Below are 14,548 nucleotides of genomic sequence, written 5' to 3'. Positions count from 1 at the left end.
TTTAACCACATTTAAACACAAATGCCAATTTCAATCTGACAAATTACGTACATATAGCATGAAATAGGCTCATACGTCTGTTTTTACTAACATACAACAAATCTGTAAAGCAATCCTTCTTACTCAAAAAAGATGTCTCCAGTCTAAAATTCTTGCTTGAAATAATACATTCATCTACGTACTGTTTGCTAATGATACATACTACAGAGTTCTACAATCCAACAAGATCTTCATCTCATCATAAGAAATCGTGACATTTTAATTTTGTTCTGTGGTTAGAGGAATGCTACAAATGTACCTGCTTTAAACCACTTTTGGTTTCCTTTTAAATAAAAATGGTACATTTCTAAATAGGAAAATTTTTTCTCATTCTCTAAAACAATTTTGTACACTTTTTTCTTTTAAAAATTCAAATTTATTACAAATTATTAATTAGTTATTAGCCTTTGCTTTTTGGTGAAAGCATGAGTGCAGTTTAAAAGCATATGAATTTGGAAACAAATTTATTTTCTTCCATTTTAAAGAGAATTTTCCTCATCTGAACAGTGCCAGACAGGAACATGTAATCTGTATTTTTTTTTTTGAACTACAAAGGGACCTTTTACCTGTGGAAGGAGTCAAGGGTAATTCACCCTAATTCACCCTATCAGGTTTGCGAATTTAGGTTCTTTTTTTTTTTTTCCTGCCTCAGGTTTATTTGTACAAATAGCAAGGAGGACCCCAGCCCCATGCAGATGGCAGGAGGTGGGGGTGGGGAGGTGGGGGTGGGGAGGTGGGGGTGGGGAGTCACATCAGTCCTTCTGTCCTCATGTTGGCAGACAGAGATATCTACTCTGTAGCCTTTGTAGGGGTGTGGGCACCTTTGGGAGCCTGAGCTGGAATTGAAGCTGGAGCTGCAGCCTGGGCCTTGGTTTGATACTTGGCCTTGGCCTTTGGCTGGCACAGCTGGAGCCCCTTGGCAATGCAAGCACAAGCATGCTTCCTGGGTAGGCAATGTAGGCAAGTCCATCGAGCTTGCGGCTGACACCCTTTGGGATCTTGGGCTTAACCTCCTTGGGCTTTACGAGGGCCTCGATAGCCTCGGCATGTGCACTCATGGCCTTGGCATTGTTGGCCTGCATCTTCTTTAGGCTCTTCTTGTTGTGCTTCTTGGCAAAGTGCATGTTCCTCAGGAACTTGGGGTCCACCCCCTTAAGAGTTTCATATCTTTGTGATTAGGGTTTCTTGATACCATTTCTGTGCCATTTTCGGGACTGGTTGTGTGTCGTGTGGTTCTTGGACTTGGCCATGTCTGCACCTGAAGCTGTGGCTCCCCTAGGTTCTCTTAATAACACCACCCACAATAAGCATGAGGAAGACACTAACAGTGTGAATCCTGGAAAAGTTACTTCAGCAAATAAGTTGAGACAGAAAAGTCCATTTCTGAAACCTCTGTTAGCTGAACTAAATAACCCAGACTTAATCCCTTATTAAAAACAAGCAGTAGGCAAAGCATGGTGGCTCAGGCCTGTAATCCCATCGCTTTGGGAGGCCAATGTGAGAGGATCAATGGAGGCCAAGGTGGGAGGATTGCTTGAGCCTGGCAGTTGAAGACCAGCTAGAGCAATATATTGAGATCCCATCTATAGAAAAAATTTAAAAAATTAGTCAGACATGGCGCCCGAGGTCCTAGCTAATCAAGATGAGGTTGGAGGATCCCTTGAGCCCAGGATTTTTAGGTTACAGTGAACTATGATCACAGCACTACACTACAGCCTGGGTGACAGCAAGAAACTGTCTCAAAAAAAAAAAAATGCAGAAATTCTGGACAAATACAAAGGTCATCTGCATCTGCATTAAAAAGCTAGCAAAATAGTCAAAAATTACTAAGTTAAAGAAGGACAATGCCTACTTTGGGGACCTGCTTTTTTGCTCGGAGTGGTTTCTGGATTCTGGGGCAGTGGCTGAGGCACTGGGCAGCATGTTTTCCAGGCCTTGGAGAGTGGTGCACTAGGATTAATGGGGACGGGTGGAAGGTAGCTCTGTTCAGTTTTTTAGGCTCTCAACCAAAACTTTAGTTAATTTTTGCAATAAGGAAAGTAGAGAATTTGGACAAAACAATGAGCTTACTTATCTGCATTTCTTTTTTCTTCTGATTTCAGTCCAGCATATCCTAGTTGTTTCAGTAACTTTCCTGTACCTTTAAAAAAAAATAATTTTAGATGCTCATCCAGATAGTCTATTGAATATGTCAGCTTAGTTTACAGTGCTTGAAGAACTCTCTCCTAAATGAATAGATGAGAAATAGAAGATAAAGGTGTAGACACTTGCTAGCTATAACCACAGCAATAGACATAGGTATAGATAAATATAAATGAACAAAAAAAGGCTGGGTACGGTGGCTCACACCTGTAATCCCAGCATTTTGGGAGGCCAAGGCTGGTGGATCCCATGAGGTGGATACAAAGCCTGAAAAATGTTCAACTGCCTGTCAAGTACAAATAAAACTAGAGACCAGCCTGGTCAGCATGGCAAAACCCTGCCTCTACTAAAAATACAAAAAATAAAAATAAAAAAATTAGCCAGGCATAGTGGCGTGTGACTGCAATCCCAGCTACTCAGGAGACTGAGGCACGAGAATCGCTTGAACCCAGGCAGCAGAGTTTGCAGTGAGCCACGATCGAGCTACTACACTCCAGCCTTGGTGAAAGAGCAAGACTGTCTCAATAAAAAATACGTAAATAAGTAAATAAATAAATAATATAGTGATGCCAAAAAAAAAAAAAAAAAAAAAAAAAAAAATCATGGTACTATTCCAATAGGGCAATGTTAAAAATAATTAGAAAAATTAACAGACAGATTTATCCATCTTCTCTTTATCTTATTTCTGAGGCTATCAAGGAGTCTGTCTTTTCCCAAAGATCTCTTTCATGTTCATCTTTTACTAAGAAGAAAGCTCTGAGATGACTTTTCTTCTTTAGTGGTCTTTTTGTTGCAGGATGAAAAGGAAAACACGAGAGACAGAGGAATAGTTACTACTTTTGAAATCATGCAGGCGATGTGGGAGTTAGGGAACAGGAAGCAATGAATGAAAAAGATTTATAAAGTTTTGGTTTAATAAAGTTTAAAAAAAAAATGCCCCCTTCCCTTGCCCCTTCCAACCCAACGAGCCCTTTTAATTAAACATACAATGAAAAAAAAAAAAGTAGAGTAGATGTATTCAACTTCTTTACTCCATACAGGTAATGAATCGTGTGGGTCTGAATTTCAAACCGACATGATTCATTACCTGTTTACTGAAAAGAATAGACAAAGGTTTAAATGAAAAGAATAAAGACCAGAAAAGACAAAAGTCTTTTAAAATTTTATTTATTTATTTATTTATTTTTTGAGACGGAGTCTCGCTCTGTCACCCAGGCTGGAGTGCAGTGGCGCGATCTCGGCTCACTGCAACCTCCGCCTCCCGGGTTCAAGCGCTTCTCCTGCCTCAGCCTCCCAAGAAGCTGGGACTACAGACACTCACCGCCACACTCAGCTAATTTTCGTGTTTTTAGTAGAGATGGAGTTTCACCATATTGGTCAGACCAATCTCGAGCTCCTGACCTTAAGTGATCCACTCGCCTCGGCCTCTCAAAGTGCTGGGATTTCAGACGTGAGACACTTCACGCTGCCAACGAAAGTCTTTAAGACTGAGAATTAAAACCTTTAAGGTTAATGGCAAAATTGTACCTTTCAGCTTCCCTGTGTAATCCAATACTTAACTTCTGTAACTGAAGTGTGTAATTTCATTTTATACACTAGATTCAATGAGGGTACTCTGTGCTTCCCACCACCTGATAATAATTGTGTAAGCTGGTATTCTATTGGCCAGATCTGACAAATGTGAGAAAATCAACAGTTTATAATTTTGACACATATTTTCACATGCTAATTTTCTCAATCTAGAAACAAAAAAAGAAAAGAAAATAGTAAAGTGGAGAGGAAAACAGGCTCTTCATATATGATGCCTTTTACGTCTCCTACTGAAAGAGAACAATGACAAGAAAGAAAACACGGTTTCCAAATTGGCTGAGAAATATTTTTTGTCGTAGTGATATTCTTTGTCTTAATTGTAAAACTTCTTGTTTGAAGAAAAAACATATGAAGGAATGTAATATGACAAAACCCATTTCACAATTAATAAACTTAAAATGTCAATGATATAAAAACAAAATAAACTTTTGCTAAAAGTTTAGGTGTGTCAAAGGCCCAGAAGTAAAATTAAACACTGCTGTGCATGCCAATAAATCATTTTCTGAAATTTAAGACGAATAGGAGTGAATAAGAAGAAATGGAATAATAGAATTTGTTAAATATTACATTTTGTTAAAGAAAATATAGATTACTTTCTTTAATAAACTGATTTGCAAACACTTTTATTTCTTTACTCCTAGAAAAAGTTTGGTCACAATTTGTATTAGTCCATTCTGCCGAATCATAGCAGAGGAACCTCCTCACCGGGCGGCAGGGGAATGAGTGCCAAGCAAAGGGGAAAGAGCCCCGTATAAAACCATCAGCTCTAGTGAGAACTCGCTCACTATCATGGGAACAGCATGGGGAGAATCACCCCCACGATTCAGTTATGTCCACCTTGCCTCTCCCTTGACATGTGGGGATTATGGGGAGTACAATTCAAGATGAGATTTGAGTGGGGACCCAAAGCCAAACCATATCACTACTGTTTTACTCCTACTGCAATTAATTTACGAAATGTTAGTATACATGTACACACATACACACATAACAGAGATCATACACATAGAGGGAGAGGAGAGCGAGGGACAGGGGAGAAAGAAGAAAACAGAGGTGCATGGCAATAAGGCACTCCCAGTCACGTGGTATCAGCTCCAGGAAGTCAACAGACTCTTTTCCTTATTTCAGTGATGAGGAAACAGGCTAATAAGAACAATTAAGTAAACTCTTTTATTAAAGTTTTATGTTCATTAAACTAAACCAATCCTTTCTAGTGATCTGGGTTTTCCTAACACTGTACTTTTCCATTAAGTATTAATTACTGCCATGCGCGTCCGTGTGAAGAGACCACCAAACAGGCTTTGTGTGAGCAATAAAGCGTTTTAATCACCTGGGTGCAGGCGGGCTGAGTCCGAAAGGAGAGTCAGCGAAGGGAGATAGGGGTGGAGCCGTTTTATAGGATTTGGGAAGATAAAGGAAAATTACAGTCAAAGGGGGTTGTTCTCTGGCAGGCAGGAGTGGGGGTCACAGGGTGCTCAGTGGGGGCCCTTTTTGAGCGAGGATGAGCCAGGAAAAGGAATTTCACAAGGTGATGTCATCACTTAAGGCAAAGACCTGCCATTTTCACTTCTTTCAGTTGTCATGAGTTAAGGCAGGGGCAGGGCATTTTCACTTCTTTTGTGATACTTCAGTTACTTCAGGCCATCTGGGATTATAGTGCAAGTCACAGGGGATGTGATGGCTTGGCTTGGGCTCAGAGGCCTGACAATTACTGTATGCAATTTCAACATGAGTGTTATGTAAGCAATAGAAATGTCTAAGCTTCTGTTTCTTGCTCTGCTAAGTGAGAGAATACCAATGTATACCAATTTACCTCTCTAGTTCTGTAGGAACTGAAATAGCTAGTGTTCTTTCTCTACATTAGATAGAAAGTATCAGAATATTTCAATTGAAAGTAAATCGATATGTGATAGTACTGGTTCTTGAGTTTTACCTCGGATTTTGCTAAAAACATGCTTGAGGTCCATACCCAGAGCTAAAGATCTAGATACATATAAATAAACTACTGCTGATCAAGATATTTTTATTATGAAGGATTATGGCCAAGATAATAAAAAAATTGCATATAGATAACAATTTAACTTAATTTGAATAGCTATACCTGCCGTGTCTGCAAGTATAATTTAATTAAAAGTGGAAAATGTGATATTCAGGTAATAGGGTTTGGAACCATGTATCTAATTACCAACTGTAAGTGCACTGACCTCATGCTGCTACTAAACAACTACAATAACACAAAATATATTTCCCTAATGTTTCTTACAAAAGAAGTGCAGATAGCCAATTATAAGTAAGTGTTTGCTTTCACATTTCCATTTAAGCTAATATATACGTGGTAAAATTTAGAATCTTAGGAAAATTTAAATTATTAGACTTCTATATTAACAGAAAAGTTTATCAAAGCATTATTTCAGAAAAGCTTCCCTGTCTTTCATAAACTTGTTTGAAGCGAATGAGGATTTGAAATAAACTCTGTGAAAATAAACTACAGATGTAAAAAATGCATTTTCACAAAAGTTTTAAAATCTTCATTGTTTTGTGTTTGTTCTCACAGAGATAATAACTGATACTTTGGCACTCAAATGCAACCTGCTTGGACATGGTCCATCTATTTATTAAATTTGGCTTCATATATACTCTTAATTGAGTGTATTAGATTTTATGCAACAAATTTATGTTAAGTTGTCTTCTGATCTCCCACTCTCAGGCTATGAGCATTAGAAAATTAGACATTTTATTTCTAATGAGTAAGAAATGACTTATCTGTATGCCAACTTTATTTGAACTAAAATGTGAAGATGTTTCAATGATATTATGATTTTTATGATAAGAAATGATAACCAAGGAATTGACAAGTCCAGCTACTCAGAAGGTCTCCAAATCCAGGCCACTGGTGTTTTTATGGAGACCTTAATTGTGTAGCATGAGTGATTAAACCTTTGGCCATTGGTGATCAACTTACCTTCAGCCCCTCTACCCTCTCAAGAAGTTTAGGGGGTGGGGTTGCAAGCCTTTGTCTTTCCAATGACTAGCCCCATCCTGAAGCTATCGACAATATCAGCATACAAAAAGACAGCAATTCAGAGACTCTAAGAATTTTAGGAGTTGTGTGACAGGAAAGGAGCCCAGGACTAAACATGTATTTTGCCCTTTCTTCCTTTCTTAATCTCCTGTATGTTTCTCTTTATTTATATCCTGTTTCTTATCTCTCTTTAAAGTTTAAAAAATAAAATATTTTTGTATCTTTTTATGGGTGTCAGGCCTCTGAGCCCAAGCTAAGCCATCGTATCTCCTGTGACCTGCACCTATATGTCCAGATGGCCCAAAGCAAGTGAAGAATCACAAAAGAAGTGAAAATGGCCGGTTCCTGCCTTAACTGATGACATTCCACCACAAAAGAAGTGAAAATGGCTGGTCCCATTTAACTGATGACATTACCTTGTGAAATTCCTTCTCCTGGCTCATCCTGGCTCCAAAGCTCCCCAACTGAGCACCTTGTGACCCCCACCCCTGCCAGTCAGAAAACAACCCCCTTTGACTGTAATTTTCCGCTACCTACCCAAATCTTATAAAACGGCCCTACCCTGTCTCCCTTCACTGACTCTGTTTTCGGACTCAGCCCACCTGCACCCAGGTGATTAAAAAGCTTTATTGCTCACACAAAGCCTGTTTGGTGGTCTCTTCACATGGATTCACGTGAAACTACCAGATATCAATTCAAGCGTAGGTTAGGTGCAGATTTTACATTCTTTAACTTACTAAAAAAGAGACAGTGTTTTTTCTTCAATATTAATATCTATGGATGTATCAATGTATGTATTAGATTCCAATGTTTAATCATTTATGAAATGCATACATATTTTATAATATGTATAAATAACATATGATCTTCTAGGAATTAGTCTCATGATAGAAATGCAAGTATATGAAAAGATAGGTTATTTGTCATCAAAATCAAATAGCCTAGAAAACATAAAAACACACCTAAAACTATCATTTAAAAACCCTACAGATTACACTGGAGAAGTGTACCAAATTGTCTGAGAGCACAAGAGAAGGAAGAGGCTCTACATCTTCCTGGAGGAGTGGGGTTACAGGTAGGGAGCATAAAAGAATAAAATATTTGAATGGAAAGCCAGACAGTACTGTGGTTTTTTTGGCAGGCAGGGGGAGACGGAGTCTCGCTGTTGTCACCCAGGCTGCAGGCTGGAGTGCAGTGTGGCGTGATCTCGGCTGGCTGTAACCTCTGCCTCCCAGGTTCAAGTGTTTCTCTGGTCTTGTTATGCCCAGACCGTTTATTCCCCGAAGAAGACCACCAGAGTCCAGAGTCAAAGCTAAGCAGCAAGGATCTTTATTACAGGTTCGAACCTGGAGCTCTCACTTGCTCGTGAAACGAGACGGGCAGGAGAGCTCCCCTACTGAGCTCCGAACAATGTTATATAGTCTAAGGAAAGTAGGCATAGAATCATTATACAAATTAGAGGTATGATTGGCTGGAGTTTGAACAAAGCGATTTGGCAAACTATGATTGGTTCCCACCATTTCTGATATTTCAGTACAACCCTTGAGGCGGAAGAGCAGTTTTACACAAAGGCAGTTAATTATATTGCATCAGGTTGCACGACCAGTTTATGGCTATCTTGCTTAAACACACCTTGTGACCTGGCTATCTTACTTAAACATTCCTTGTGACCTGGCCTCAGAAAGAGAAACATGTACTTACAGAACTTACGAAACCTCTGGTACGTGCAAAGATTAGAGAGCAGAACAAGGGTGTAGCGGGTGGGGGGCGGGTACACATCTATCTTTGTGTCCTTTCAGTCTCTGCCTCAGTCTCCCGAGTAGCTGGGATTACAGGCGTGCACCACAATGCTTGGCTAATTTTTGTATGTTTAGCAGAGACGGGGTTTCACCATGTTGGCCAGGCTGGTCTTGAACTCCTGACCTCAATTGATCCACCCACCTCAGCCTGCCAAAGTGCTGGGATTATGGGCATTGAGCCACCACGCCTGGCCGGGACAGTAGTATTCTGGCAGGAAGACTGGCAGTGCAAGGTGCTCAGATGAGGAGATGAACGTGAATCCTGCCTAACACTGAAAGATGTAGGTGAGGCTGGGGGCCCTGCGCACATGGGTGTATCTAGAGCTTAAAGTATAAAAGGGGTAGATGGTCAAAAAATACGATGGAAACTTAAGCAAGCCTGCAAGCAGTAATATGTCTGGACTTTGTTTTCAGAATAAATGAGGAGTCCCAGGGAAAATGAGGAAGGCAATATATGATTTGTTAAAAATAGCTCTTTTGCATTTATGGGAAGCATTAATTAGATTGAGGGAGTGGAGCCAATTAGAGGCTGCGGCAGCGGGGATCCTAAGCTGGTACGTTACAGTGGAGTCACTTCCACACAAGAATTTGAGTCTAAATTTATAACCTCAGGTATAAAAAACCTATAGTCAATATTTCCCATGAAAATTATTTAGAAATATGAGATTTTAGAAGCCCAAATAACATCTCTCCATAACTACAAAATTAAAGCTTCTGCTAGTTAGGATTTTACCTTTGTTATTCACTACTTCATTCCTAGGGCCTATGATGGTGATGCCTGGCACACACCTCATGCCTAATAAACATCGGTTGAAGAATTAGTTAACAATAGACAAGTTGTCTTCTTGTGTTGGTTGAGAAAGATTTTTACCTGTTTGTTCGTTTTTCTGCTTCGCAGTAGTTGCAGTAGCTAGCTTACTATCAAGGTCCATACTGTATATAGAATACGTTTTTTCATAGCTCAGGAAGATGTTCAATAACAAAATACTTACATAGTGAGAGACATTTGGGATCTAACACTGAAAACCAAAAACAAAAACTCAAGTCCTGGTCTTATGCTGAGAGAAGGGTATCAACCTACCAAGTGAAATGGAGAGATAAATGTAATGTGTGACGCTTTCCTTTCTCTTTTCCTCCCTTTCACAATTTCTTCTTCTCTTTCCACATAATGAGTTTAATTTTAATACATAGCATTCATCTTACTTGAATCCATTGTTTTACAACTATTTTATATAAAGGATTTATGACTTCAACATGGCTGTACCAATAGAGGTACAGAAAACGGGACAATGATGAGGAACATTTTAGCGATTGAATAGATAAGATAGTGAAGCAATTGATTTGTATGAAAGATAAGAGAGGCGCTAGTCAGAGATGTTTGTGGCATGGGCTAATCGTTCATCAAAGCTGCCATTCATGAGTATGGAAACATATGAAGAGGAGCACCTTTATTGCTGGAAAGAATTGCAATGATCTACTGATCTTAACGTAAATATGTTATTTTTAAATAAAACTTCTATGCAGATTGATTTTTTGAAACTCGAGAGGTCTGAACTGAAGATCAAAATGAGAAAGTCATTAGTGTATCTGGTGGTATTTGAATTCATCTATTTGGATACGGTACATCAGGGATAATATAGCATGAGAAGATAACTCTAGAGACAGAGCCATGGGGAGCATCAAAGATAAACCTTGGATATCACTTTCCAGGGCCTTGTTTTTATCAGAGGCCCTTCTCCCCTTCACATACTAGGTCAGGGGCCACCTATGATCCCATTTTGGCCAGTGCATCTTCAACTTACTTGTCAAATTTGTCTCTTCTAGAATTCAGCAGTTTAACCTTCAAATGATGCTGTGAATAGGTTATCAGTCTCTCCTCAATGACGCCTGCTACCTTTATGAATTTCCCCTGAATTCAGCTGGATACCAGTTTCACCTTGACATCCCCCACCCACCCAGCCTTGAGTCCCTTCCTCCAGCAAGATCCAAAATCCTAAGTTCCACAATTCAGGATGATGACCCACAGGGTCTCCTGACAGACCAACAACCATAGGTAAGGTCAACTCTATGCTCCAGGCCAGAAGGAAGCCGTTGGGGATGAGAACTTTGCCCCAGTGCCAAAGATTCATCATTTTTGTTCTGTTGTTGGATAAGGAGAAATGTGGAGTCTTGATAAGACAAGGTAGCAAGAACGAGGAGGAGGCCCCAGGGTGGAGGAGAATAATCGTTCTGCTAGATGGCTAAGTACAAACAACCTGTTTGCACAACATCCTGTTCTCAAATACCTCACTCTGCCAAGTAACCCTAGCATGACCCTATCTGCATGTAGCACCACCAGCACGACCCTATAAAACTTCCCTCCAGCCCCTGCCTCCTTGCAGACAGCCCCTTCTCTGCTGTATGACCCATTGCACTCTTGCAGTACATCATCTTACTTTTCTTCTAATATACTTGCTTTCTTTAGCTAACTTCTGTTTTGGTAAATTCTTTTACTGTCCACGATGCTAGCCCCAGCCAGTCACAACCCACAACCATTAGTCAAGAAGAAAAATGTAAGAAGTGGCTTCTACTTCTTTAAAAAGATAAGCCATCATGAGCTACTCTTCTTTTACTTCAAAATCAACATGAAGAAATGACAAAGGAAGAAGGAAACTTGAATTGCAATAATGAGCAAAATTAGCCATTATCTATGGCTTGGAACAGAACACCTGAAACTGGGTAATTTATAAAGAAGATAATGTATTTCTTATAGTTATGGAGTCTGTGAAGCCCAGGGTCACGAGAATGCATCTGGTGAAGTCTTCTTCATGGTAGGGTCTCTCTGGGGCATCTCCAGGCAGCCGAGGGCATCACATGGAGGGGGCTGAGGATAACCTGTGATAGCTCAGGTCTCCCTTCTCATAAAGCCACCAGTTTGCCTCCCATGGGAACGCATTACTTCATTGATCCATGAGTGACTCTGTCCTCACAATCCAGTAGCCTTTCACCACCTGCACCTATCAACACCTCCACATTGGAGATGAAATTTCCATATGAGTTTTGGAGGGGCATTCCAACCGTAACAACCTCCCATAAACTTGAAAGCGGTATTGCATTGTATTGCATTGGGGTGAGTGTGGGGTGGATGGCTGCCACACAGGGCAGTGTGAGCTGGAGGAAGCAGTGAGAAAATGCAAGACAAAGCTTTTCAGGTTCTGCCACCGCCTCTTCTCAGTGCTGCGGAAATGGATGGCAACAGCTCAGGCCATGGAGGTCACGTTCCACAGACAGAGGTGTACACAATCTATGTTGGGGCCAGGAATGGATGAAAACAAGAGAGGGACAGAGGGACCATCATCTCTTTATGCTTCCCCTGACGGTTGTTCTTCCTGAGAGTTTTTAAGGTGAAACCTGGGACCAGAGGAAATACACTGGTGAGGAGGTTGCAGAAGGGAGAGATGAGCTGTCTTCTCCAGTGTCTGGGAAATTCTTCAGTGAGAATCCTTCCTACTTTTCCCCATCAACATACCCTCGTTTTTTAACTCAATGTAAATGGTAGTTCTGGCTTCACATATTCTGAAATATAATACCTTCTTAGAAACCAGAGCCGCTATGTCTAGGAGAGTAGGAGCTCATGGGCTGTAAAGAGATCCCTGCCTGAGAAGTAGAACTCCTCAAAAAATAGAACACAAACTAAAACGATTGGTACCATTTGACATAAAATTACTGAAACACATGAACTAAGAATTTAAAATAGCAGAATAAATATACCTAGAGAAATAAGGGAAGATATGAGCAGTATAATCAAGAGCAAGAAGGCTTATAGAAATATTAGAAAGGAAATTTATTTGTTGAAGTGAAGGACAAAATAGATGAGAAAATCGTAGAATAGATTTTGCTTCGAAATTGACTGTTAAACTGGAAAAAGGAACACTTTCAAAGGCAGCAAAAGAAAATAAAGAATATTAATACAGTTTAAATAAATGCGACCGGAAAATAAGAATTTTGAAGAAAAATGTGATACATGTAGATAAGGAGGTACTTCAAGAAATATGGTAATAAATTATCCATAATTTAAGAAAAATTAAGTTTCCATTTAAAAGACTCATAGAATGCCAAACAGAAGAGAAGAAAAATCACAAAAGCAAACACATTTTAGTTAAATTTAAGAACATTAACACATTTGTAAAGCTTTCAGAGAAAAGGACAAACCACCCAAAAAGTGACATGATTCAAATAAACATCAGGCTACTCAATAGCAGCACTGGATAGAAGAAGTCAGAAACAAAACAAAGCAAAACTTCTTAACGTCAATATTTCTTTTTCAGAATCAAGAAAAAAAATGTAGCAAATGAGTAAAGAAGATGAACAGACATTTCATACAAATAGCCTGTAGCATAATTTCACACATTATAAGAAAAGTGCAAAATAAAACTACATTAATATGAAAGTTTTTACCTACTCGATTGCGAAAATGTTTACAGCTTCACAAGAAATTGAGGAATTGTGGAGATGGCTATGGAAATGAGGTTCTCTCATTCCTATGCAAGGCTTACAGGAATGCTAAGTGGAATACTTTCACAGAAGAAAATGTGGCCCCATCCAGCACAAAGATATATGCATGTGACTTTTGACACAGATACTTCACACATAGGTAAAATTCCAAGCATCTATTTTGTAATATTGGGGGGAAACACCCACAAGTACCTATTTATTGTTGCAGAATTTGTAATGTCAGTATATTGGAAAACACCTGGACACTCATGCAGAGAAGACCCTAGGTTCACATACACACAACGGAGTACTGTGCAGCAGTAAAAATCAATTCATAAATAAATAAAAATAAAATTAAAATAGAAAGATCTAATCAGTGTAATCAGCTAGTGTGGAGTGAAAAACAGCAAGGTGCAGAATACTACAAAGCAATCAAATATAGTTAAATGCATTTGTTTGCTTTTGCAAAAAAAAAAAAAAAAAAAAAAAAAAAAAAAAACAGAGAGCGAGCGAGAGAGAGAGAAATAGCAGAGAAAGAGAAAGCCTAAATGTGAAACTAACAAAAATGCTTATTAAGAACGTAGATGAAAATTGAGCAGAAGGTAGTTCTGACTCAACATCTGCTAATGATGCCCATGCTCAAAAATTAATTATTTAAAATGTAAACTAAAGTTAAAAGGAGATTAAATACTTTAAAAACAGAAAAACACCTAACTCTATGTCAAACTGATAACCTAACTACACATACAGGGAATTAATGTAGGTAACTTAAAATCACAGCACTACAATTATTCACCTTAGTAGGATGTGTAAAAATATTGCAAAACAAATCTTTCAGTTAAATTTTTAGTTAAATGTATTTGGTATAGTTGTTGTGAATGGTGGTATGGGTATAGCAATTTAACAATGCTCATTTTTGTTGTGGGGTAGATCAAAGAGTAAATACATTAATATTTCACTGGAGGAATTTGGTAAGTAGAGCAGAAATAAAATATGACTCCATAAATAAAGCTATTTATCAATATTTTGTGAATAATAAATTCAGTTAGTACTTCAAATTAGTGAAAAAGAGATGAAATATTCAATTAATCATTATGGTACATGTTAAAAGCTCTTTGAATAGTGTTGGATCACTAATTCAATCTTTACAACAGAATGAATTTCATATGGATCAGCTTATACACACACACGTATGAGCTTATAAATATGTATATGCATGTGTGTGTGTGTATATATATATATATACACACAATAAAATAGTTGAATTTATTTTTAATCTTGGAGTTGAGAAAACCCCCTAAGAAAGCCAAGAAGCAGTAAGGAATATATTTAAAATATTACTAAGTAAAATAAAAGGAAAAAGTTTAAAAATCTTCTTTGGCAAGAACACATTATAAAAAATTTAAAAGTAAATCTTTATATGAAAAACATATTAACATGTATAAAGGACATTAGTCTGAGTTCCTTAATTTCCCAGGAGTTC

The 14,548-nt window shown here is 38.6% G+C and overlaps 1 pseudogene; it reads right to left on the bottom strand.

Annotated features, from left to right (window-relative positions):
- Positions 1-828: 828 nt before the first annotated feature.
- On the bottom strand, positions 829-1,305 carry LOC126954791 (60S ribosomal protein L29-like; annotated as a pseudogene).
- Between the last annotated feature and the right edge of the window lie 13,243 nt (positions 1,306-14,548).

This window comes from Macaca thibetana, chromosome 5 (genome assembly GCF_024542745.1).
Source record: "Macaca thibetana thibetana isolate TM-01 chromosome 5, ASM2454274v1, whole genome shotgun sequence".
NCBI classification, from domain to species: domain Eukaryota; kingdom Metazoa; phylum Chordata; class Mammalia; order Primates; family Cercopithecidae; genus Macaca; species Macaca thibetana.
Note: the sequence above shows the minus strand (reverse complement) of the source record. Positions and strands in the feature narration are given on the sequence as shown.